The sequence below is a fragment of the Benincasa hispida genome, chromosome 8 (genome assembly GCF_027475165.1).
Source record: "Benincasa hispida cultivar pf3 chromosome 8, pf3_genome.v1.1, whole genome shotgun sequence".
Classification (NCBI taxonomy): domain Eukaryota; kingdom Viridiplantae; phylum Streptophyta; class Magnoliopsida; order Cucurbitales; family Cucurbitaceae; genus Benincasa; species Benincasa hispida.
In genome coordinates this window covers 33,771,077-33,781,189 of record NC_143485.1, presented here as the reverse complement: position 1 = coordinate 33,781,189, position 10,113 = coordinate 33,771,077, and positions in this window count along the sequence as shown.

Genomic DNA, 10,113 nt, shown 5'->3' with positions numbered 1-10,113 from the left:
TTATAAAGTGGATTCCAAGCAAGATCTGAATTGTGTTGTGAATGCATGCCTATTGTTAAAAAACTATTTACATATGTATATGCATTGATTTTATCCAGCATGCGTTACCATCTTTAAAGCCATGTTGTATATATGTTATACTGTACATGCTTTAAAGAGAAAAGTTGTTTATAAATAGTTCTGGTAAAATGTGATGCCGAAGTACCCAGAAGGCATCCACCCAATTAGATACTGAAGTACAAGGAGAAGGTATCTATTGGTACTGAAGTACGTTTGAGAAGGTACCAAGCCAACGGGATACTGAAGTACGTTGGAGAAGGTATCTGAGCAGTAGTACCTAATGTGGCCACAGGTGAATAAAGTCAGAGATTGAGCAAAAGGGTTCTCTTTGGACTAGTAGTTGGTGTTGGGATTATTTTACCAATTATACGGTACTTTGATTTGAGATATGATTTTACTGTTTTATGTTTAAAACAACTTTATATATTTACGCTTGGAAAATATTTATGCTGCAAAAGTTTATATTTCAGATAAAACTATTTTCTGAAATTATGCACGAGAATTTACTATGTTTTCTCGGTCACTCACTGGGTGTAAGCTCACCCCGTTTTCAAATATTTTTGTTCCCCCCCCCCCTCCCCCCCACAGGTAGCGGTCAAATCCTCTGAAGACAGATCAATATCTGTTCTGCCACTAAAGGACCAAAAGATGTAACCGTTTGCTAGGTGGTTATTGTTAATATTGTACACATGTTACTATTGTTCATATAGGGACTAGGGTTTGTGGGTTTTGGGACTTGTAAATCTAATGTTGTAAATACTCTAAACATATTAAGTTTCTAAGTTAATAAATTGTGGGCCTAAAGACGTCCCGTTGCATATGAATTATAATTGGTATCAGAGTTATTCCGCAAGAGTAATTAGGCAATAAGTGTCAGCCCAAAGGTTGGTAACTGTTGCAGTCACGCCTTTCTCTAGGCTAAGAAAGTGGTCTGGGGTGGGGGTGTGACAGTTTGGTATCAGAGCATAAGTTTTTGGGACAATTGAGGAATTAGTTGATACCAACTTGGTATTAAAAGATGGGTTATACGTAAGTTTGGGAAAGATTTAAGCTAGCTTAGTACTGAAACCTAAGACTTTGGGTGAAAAAGAGAGTTCATGCATTAGATTAAGTCCCATAGATAAGTCCCTAACATGTGTACTTAATAACTAGGTAAAGATGCTGAGGAAAACAGGCAGACCAAGCAAGCAGATTGAGAAGAGGAATATTGACCCTACCAATGGAGGTCCTGAGGTCTCGTCAGACTCAGATCCGAAGGGGAAAAGAGTTAGAGACTCAGTAGAACAGGGGGCAACTTCTGAAAACGAATCTAGTGCACCAAAGGTCGGTGTAGATCCTGAGATGGAGGATCGAGTGTTCGATAGAATCAGTCAAAAACTAGCGGCGAGTGTAGGATCGATTCAAAATGATCCAGAAAGAAAGTTCGACATCAAGAGGCTGAAAGCTTTAGAAGCCACGACGTTCGATGGAGCCACAGATCCATTAGATGCTGAAATTTGGTTGAATTTGATTGAGAAGTGTTTTAAAGTTATGAGATGCCCTGAGGACCGTAAGGTCGAGTTAGCGGCATTCTTGCTGCAAAAAGGGGCTGAGAAATGGTGGAAAGTGATAGAGGCTAGAAGAAGTAGTTCAGAAACTATGACTTAGTCTGAGTTTAGACAAGTATTTGAGGATAAATACTACCCTAGTTCTTTTAGAGATGCGAAGAGGGAGGAATTCCCTAGGTTAACTCAGGGAGTAATGACGTTGCTGAGTATGAGCAAAAATTTACTGAGTTATCTCAGTATGCCCTTCCGATCATCGTGGAAGAGAAGAAGAGGTGTATGAGATTTGAGAGTGGCCTAAGAAGAAAAATACGTACACCTGTTACCTGTACATCTAATTGGGTGAATTTCACTCAATTAGTGGAGACTGCTATCTAAGTAGAGCAGAGTGTAGCAAAGGAGGATGAACTTCAACTAGGAGAAGGACAGTTTAGAGTGCCTGGAGAAACAATAAGTAAAAAATTTAGATCCTTGTTCTCTGGACAGTCGAGGATAAGAAGTTTTGGGGGCATGAGCCAACAAAGTTTGAGTCGAAAGTAGTCCAAACCTGTAGCTAAACAAAGTAATAGATCAGTATCAGGTCGTGCTAGTGAGTCGGTGGCTAGTACGGGGAGGAACCACTTTGTGTAAATTGTGGTAGGCCTCATACAAGAGTATGTTATGGTAATAGGAATGTGTGTTTCCAGTGCGGACAAGCTGGACATTTCAAAAGAGATTGTCCTCAGCTAGGTCATGGAGCACAGAATGAGCAAAGAGTAGTTACCCAGACTATAAATCAACCTAGAACGACTGGAACTAGAGGTGAGGGATCCGGTGTAGCTAAGCAGAAAGGGTAGCTGGACGATCCCAACAGCAACTGCAATAGTAGTAGATGTAGAATGTACGCTATGACACACCAGGAAGCGGAAGAAGCTCTAAATGTTGTAACTGGTACGATAACTTTATGTAATCAATCCGCTTATGCATTATTTGATCCCGGTGCTACACACTCATTCATATCTAGTATGTGTGCATTACATATAGATAAAATACCTGAACATATAGATGAGGAATTATTTATCTCTATGCCTGTAGGAGATACTCTAGTGGTACATGAGTATTATAGGAATTGTGAAGTAATTCTTAGAGACCAAAGTTTTTGGGTCGACTTGATTCCATTAGAATTACTAGAGTTTGATGTTATCTTAGGTATGGATTTCCTAAGTAAACACTATTCCACTATGGATTACTTTAGAAGAGAAATAGTGTTTAAGAAACCCGGTGAAAAAGAAATAACTCTGGTAGGAAGTAAAAGAATACTCCCAGGAAGTTTAATATCAGCTGTAAAAGCTAGAAAACTGTTGAGTAAAGGATGTGAAGCCTATTTAGCATCTGTAGTAGTTTCCCAAGATAAGAAACTAAAACCTGAGGATGTACCTGTAGTACAAGAATTCTTAGATGTATTTCCTGAAGATTTACTAGGTTTACCGCCTGATAGGGAAGTGGAATTTACTATTGAGTTAATTCCTGGTACTACACCTATATCCCAAGCACCATATAGGATGGCCCCAACGGAGTTGAAAGATTTAAAAGTTCAATTACAGGAACTTGTGGATAAGGGGTACATTCGACCCAATGTATCACCTTGGGGAGCGCCATTCTTGTTTGTTAGGAAGAAAGAGAGTACTCTTAGATTATGCATAGACTATAGACAGTTGAATAAAGTGACCATTAAGAATAAGTATCCATTGCCTCGTATAGATGATCTCTTCGATCAGTTAAAGGGAGCAACGGTGTTCTCTAAGATAGATTTGAGGTCAGGCTATTACCAGTTGAAGGTGAAAGACACAAATGTTCCTAAAATTGCATTCAGAATTAGATATGGACATTTTGAGTTCCTAGTAATGTCGTTTGGATTAACAAATGCTCCTACGGTATTTATGGACTTGATGAATAGGATATTCCATTCTTATCTGAATCAGTTTGTGATAGTATTCATAGATGGCATACTAGTGTATTCTAGTAGTGCAGAAAAACATAAAGAACATCTAAGGATGGTATTACAAACTTTAAGAGAAAAGAAGTATATGCCAAATTTAGTAAGTGTGATTTTTGGTTAAATCAAGTCATATTTCTTGGGCATATAGTTTCAGCTGACGGAGTTAGTGTTGATTCCCAAAAGATAGAAGCAATAGTTAATTGGGAACGACCCCTGAATGTAACCGAAGTACGTAGTTTTCTGGGTTTAGCAGGTTATTATAGAAGATTCATGGAGGGTTTCTTTAAGATAGCCCTTCCATTAACAAACCTGACCAGAAAAGATACGAAGTTTGAATGGTCGCCAGAATGCGAGCATAGTTTTCAAGTGCTGAAACAAAGGTTAGTATCAGCACCAGTATTAACTCTACCTACACCAGAAGATGGCTTGAATTGATTAAATATTATGACTGTACAATTGACTATCACCCAGTTAAAGCAAATGTGGTAGCTGATGCTTTAAGTCGAAAAACTAGATCAGCTGGAGCTAGTATTAATTCAGTGAAGGGTAGATTGATCCAGAGTTGTATAATGCTAGGGCAACATTATCAATCGGTTGAAAAGGAGGATTATTAGCCTTATTTCAAGTGCGTCCTACTCTTGTAGAAAATATTCTACGTGAGAAATTAAAGGATTCTGATCTGAAGAAGTTAGCTGAAGAAGTGGATAAAGGATTGAGGACGGACTATCAACTAAGAGCAGACAAAAGACTACTAAAGGAGGGTAGGATTTGCGTACTTAAGGTCTTAGATTTTAGACAAGCTATACTAGAGGAAGCACATAGTTCGGCATATGCTATGCACCCAGGCAGTACGAAGATGTACAGAACATTAAAGAAATCATACTGATAGCTGGGTATGAAAAAAGCAATAGCGGAGTATGTTGACAAGTGTTTAATATGTCAACAAGTTAAACCAGAGAGACAGAAACCAGCAGGATTACTTAATCCACTCCCAGTACCAGAATGGAAGTGGGAACATATTACGATGGATTTCTTGTATGGATTACCTAAGACACCAGCAAGCTATGATGGTATATGGGTAATTGTGGAAAGATTGACAAAAACAGCTAAGTTTTTACCTATTAAAGCCACTTATACTCAGGACCAACTAGCTAAGCTATATGTTGATCGAGTCGTAAGTCAGTTTGGAGCTCCAGTTTCAATTGTATCAGATCGAGACTCCAGATTTACATCAAAGTTTTGGCCTAGTTTGCAGAAAGCTATGGGGACCAAGTTATATTTCAGTACTGCTTTTCATCCACAGACGGATGGTCAGTCTAAGCGGACAATCCAGACATTGGAAGACATGATGAGGGCATGCGTGTTGCAATTCAAAGGCAGTTGGGATACGCATCTGTCGTTAATTGAATTTGCGTATAACAACAGCTACCATTCGAGTATCGGAATGGCACCATATGAAGCCCTATACGGAAGACCATGTAGGACTCTGATATGCTGGAATGAAGTCGGTGAAAGGAAATTACTAGGTCTAGAACTTGTACAACAGACATCAGAGAACATTAAGATTATAAGAGATAATCTTAAGACAACTCGAGATAGGCAGAAAATTTATGCTGATAAGCGGATAAGAGAATTAGAGTTTGAAATGGGTGATAAAGTATTTCTGAAATTCTCTTCGTGGAAAGGAATACTTAGGTTCGGTAGAAAAGAGAAGTTAAGCCCGAGATATATTGGACCTTATGAGATACTAGAAAGGATTGGTCCAATGGCATATCGATTTGATTTACCTCCGGAATTATCTCGTGTTCATGATGTGTTTCATGTGGCAATGCTTAGAAAGTATGTGCCAAATCCTACTCATATATTATCTGAGCAACCAATACAGTTAAAAGAGAATTTGTCGTATAAGGAGGAACTAGTGGAGATTCTGGACAAAAAGAAACAAGTCTTGAGAAATAAGACAATCCCATTAGTAAAGGTGCTATGGTGGAATCATGCTATAGAAGAAGCAACATGGGAAGTTGAGGAGCAAATCAGAAATAAGTATCCGTAGTTGTTTAACTGACGAACTTGTGGCGAAATTTTTATAAGGAGGAGGGAAATGTGAACCCTGAATCTCAATTTTACACTTAATTTTGTTTTCTTATTTAAATTGTCTTAACTTTTCACTTAATTGTGTGTCTTTATTTAATTTTGTATAAATAAATTGAGTAGATTGATGAGAAAGTTAGTGTGGAAGTGTGAAAAATGAATGGGGATTTGAAAAGAAAAATATGGAATTGAGTTGGGAAAGTTGGGGAAAAATAATAAGTAGGTTGAGCTAGTGTGGAATAATATGGAAATTAAGTTTGGAAAATTTGGGGAAAAATTCGGCTAAGTATGGAGAAATTAGGTGAAGTACGAAGTAAGGAATTAAGGAAAAATATAGAAAATATTATTTTGGAATTATCCTGGAAGATCCGTGTAAAAATATCATTAAGTGGTGAGTAAACGAGTAAAAAATATACGGGGAACATTTGTCACAGTAGCTAAGGATTGGAGAGAAAAGTTGGAGAGAAAGATGGAGAGAGCGAGATCATTGAGATCGAGACCAGCGAGATTGAGCGAGAATGGATAGAAGATGGGAGAAAGCGAGACCAGCGAGAAAGCTGGAGAGAGCGAGAGTGGAGAGAGCGAGACTAGCGAGAAAGCTGGAGAAAGCGAGAGTGGAGAGAAAAGTTGGAGAGAAAGCTGGAGAGAGAACGAGATTGGAGAGAGTTGACCAGCGAGATTGCTGGAGAGAGTGAGAGTGAAGAGAGTGTGACCAGCGAGAAAATGAGAGAGAGCGACACTGCAGAGAGCGGAAAGAGCGAGAGCGCCTATGCGTTAGCCTTGCTTTGTGCGATTCGAACGTCACGCCCACGCCACGCCTATGCATTAAACAGCCGAGCAAGCTTCTGGGTGATGTATTTGGACGCGTTGGGGTGGATTATGCATGTAAAAACTATAATTTGAATGCAAACAAAGCTTGAAGACGTAAGGGCAAACGTCAATTAAAATCTAGGTGTCCGAACACATTGAATCAAGGTGAAGTCAGCTTACGTTGATAAAGGGAGGATTAAACATTTGGCCATGCAGCCAAGTAGGTGCTGTCAATCTCACAAGCAATTTGAACGCCTATAAATAGGGAGTTGGGATTTCATTTTCAAATCTCACAAAAATCATAAATTTCGTAGAGAAAGTAAAGGGCAGTGAGGGTTCAAAGGAATGTGTCAAATTTTGACAAGGAGATCTTCCAATCTACTTGTGCGTTTGGAGTGATTTCAAATCCATCTGAAAGCTTTGGAAGTCTAGTTTTCAGAATAGGGATGCTTGAGGAAAAGGCTCAAAAGAACTGGGCTTAAGGTTGAGAAGAAGGCAGAAGGGTCAGACTGTCGGACTAGTCTAGGCCAGTCTTGAAGATTTTGAGATTCCGGCCAAACCACGAGGAATTCTGAGCTGAAAGTTTAGGGTAAAATTCCTAAGATATTTTAGAATAGGTTTGTAGAAGGAAGTATTTCCAAATAAGGTTCGGCACTATGAGTAATCGAAGTTGGAAGTTGAATCTGGATTCTAGGGGTGAAAAAAGGACCCAAGGAGCTACTAGAGTGAAAAGTTTTTAAGAATTCGAGGTGAGTGGCTAAAATATTTTCAAACTAAAACGTTTTTAAACTGTTTTGATTACAACATTTATAAAAAGCATGTTTGCAAAAATAATTCTCATGCCTACTAGTTTTATAAAGTGGATTCCAAGCAAGATCTGAATTGTGTTGTGAACGCATGCCTATTGTTGAAAAACTATTTACATATGTATATGCATTGATTTTATCCAACATGCGTTACCATCTTTAAAACCATGTTGTATATGTGTTATACTGTACATGCTTTAAAGAGAAAAGTTGTTTATAAATAGTTATGGTAAAATGCGATGCCTAAGTACAAGGAGAAGGAATCCACCAACTAGATACTGAAGTACAAGGAGAAGGTATCTATTGGTACTGTAGTACGTTTGAGAAGGTACCAAGCCAACGGGATACTGAAATACGTTGGAGAAGGTATCCTAGTAGCTCGATACTGATGTACAAGGAGAAGGTATCTAAGCAGTAGTACCTAATGTGGCCATAGATGAATAAAGTCAGAGATTGTGCAAAAGGGTTCTCTCTGGACTAGTAGTTGGTGTTGGGATTATTTTTCCAGTTATACTGTACTCTAATTTGAAAAATGATTTTACTGTTTTATGTTTAAAACAACTTTATATAATTTACGCTTGGAAAATATTTATGCTGCGAAAGTTTATATTTCAGATAAAACTATTTTTTGAAATTATGCATGAGAATTTACTATGTTTTCTCGGTCACTCACTGGACGTAAGCTCACCCCGTTTCCAAATGTTTTTGTTTTTCTCCCCCACAGGTAGCGGTCAAATCCTCTGAAGACAGCTCAGTATCTGCTCTGCCACTAAAGGACCAAAAGATGTAACCGTTTGCTAGGTGGTTATTGTTAATATTGTACACATGTTACTATTGTTCATATAGGGACTAGGGTTTGTGGGTTTTGGGACTTGTAAATCTAATGTTGTAAATACTCTAAATATATTAAGTTTCTAAGTTAATAAATTGTGGGCCTAAAGACGTCCCGTTGCATATGAATTATAATTGGTATCAGAGTTATTCTGCAAGAGTTATTAGGCAATAAGTGTCAGCCCAAAGATTGGTAACTGTTGCAGTCACGCCTTTCTCTAGGTTAAGAAGGTGGTCTGGGGCGGGGTGTGACAGATGATCAATGCCCGCAAGTAGCTATACGATCGTCTATCCAGCGCCGTATGCTCAAGCTTATCTCGCTCTCTCCACTCTCGCTCATATGAACTCAACGCATGAGCAACTTGGGAAATATCTCTTGTCAATGCCTTGACCAATCATGTGTCCAACCATACAAATGCATGGTTGCCTTTCTCTTCAGCCTCATCTTATATGTTAATGTTTCCTAACATCCAAAGCATGGTTCCTTTTGGCTTCACACTTAGCCAAATTTTTTACTAGTTAAGGCTTAAATCCAAACTTTTTAAGGGAAACTTATTCAAACACTTAGAATTGATTTCATACTTATTTAAATTCTCTTAATTATTAGCTTAAGTAGGGAAATCAAAATTCAGGTTTCATATATATGGTCATTCATATGTTATTTCCTATTGTGTTCTTTATATGCAATTAAAGGCACAATACACGTGGAGAAACCAAAAAACTTTAAAATAATAGTCACACATTCTCTTTGAAGAATTAAACAAAAAAAAATTCCCATGTAGAGGAAAAGGTTCTTGGCCCCAATGTCCGAGTCTTCCCTTTGTCTCAGCAAAGTGCACCCTATTGCTTCTTTGCAAACCTCCATGGCCTGGGTTTAGACGTAAAAGTTCTTCAGAAATGTATAATTTCATTTGATTTTTATTTGGACATTTTTGGGTTTTGTGATTATGCACTTTAGGGTTTAATAGATGTGGGGGGAACTTGAACTAGTTGAATATTTTAATTAGAATTTAGTTCAAGTTTGTATATTTAGTAGTGTTTGCTTCTTTAGTACAAATAATTGAGTGAGGCAACATTACTCTTTCTTTTTCTTTGTAAAGAAAAAGTATAACTTATTAACTATGGCAGGATATATTGTGGAAGAAGTCAGGTTAATATGTCAACTTTTGTTATGTGTTTGACTTCTTCTCGAACACTTTCCTTACTTGAGATGTTTATTGATTGATGCTATAAGTACTGAACTATGTTGGTTTGACTATTTGTTGTTATTTTGGGGGAAAATAATAACTACGTTTATGATATGCAACAAATATTACGTTGAAAAGCATGGTGATGATTGTTTAAAATCTCATACATGCTTGGTGCTAAAGTTGTACCACAGACTTTATGCTACAGTAAAAAAAAAAAAAGGAAAACAAAATGGAATTAAGGCAAAGATGTTGCCAAGGGTAACATATTTGTGAATTGTAAGGTAAAGAAGGAACGTAGTAGAGAGAATTATTGATGTTATCAAGTTAATATGAGAACAATTGCATAAAGAAAATTAATCACGGAAGGACAGTTAGCAATATGATTATTGCTAATGCTATCAATTTATACAAAAGAATAAAAAACTACATTGATCACGATGTTCCACATATTTTGACATGGTCATGGAGGTAATGTTGTTTTATCGAGGTTGTTCTCTACCTTTAACTGCTCAAAATCAACCTAAATCTTTCATCGACAGATAATTACTCTTTCTTTGTTTAGCTTTTCCTTCTTTAGTTTCTTAGATTCAAGGCATTTGAAAATGTCAATATTGACTTTATCTTTTTTTGATATATTTTCATGTTTGTAGGAAACTCCCTAAAGGTTTAGCTGAGAAAGTTGTATTTGTTTTCTCTAATTTTAAGCATGAAAGTATGTCTTTATGGTTTGTGGATATTATTATTGGGAATGTCCTAAAACTCACACAAATCCACTGAAGTTATAGTCAGAGTGGAAGATTTTG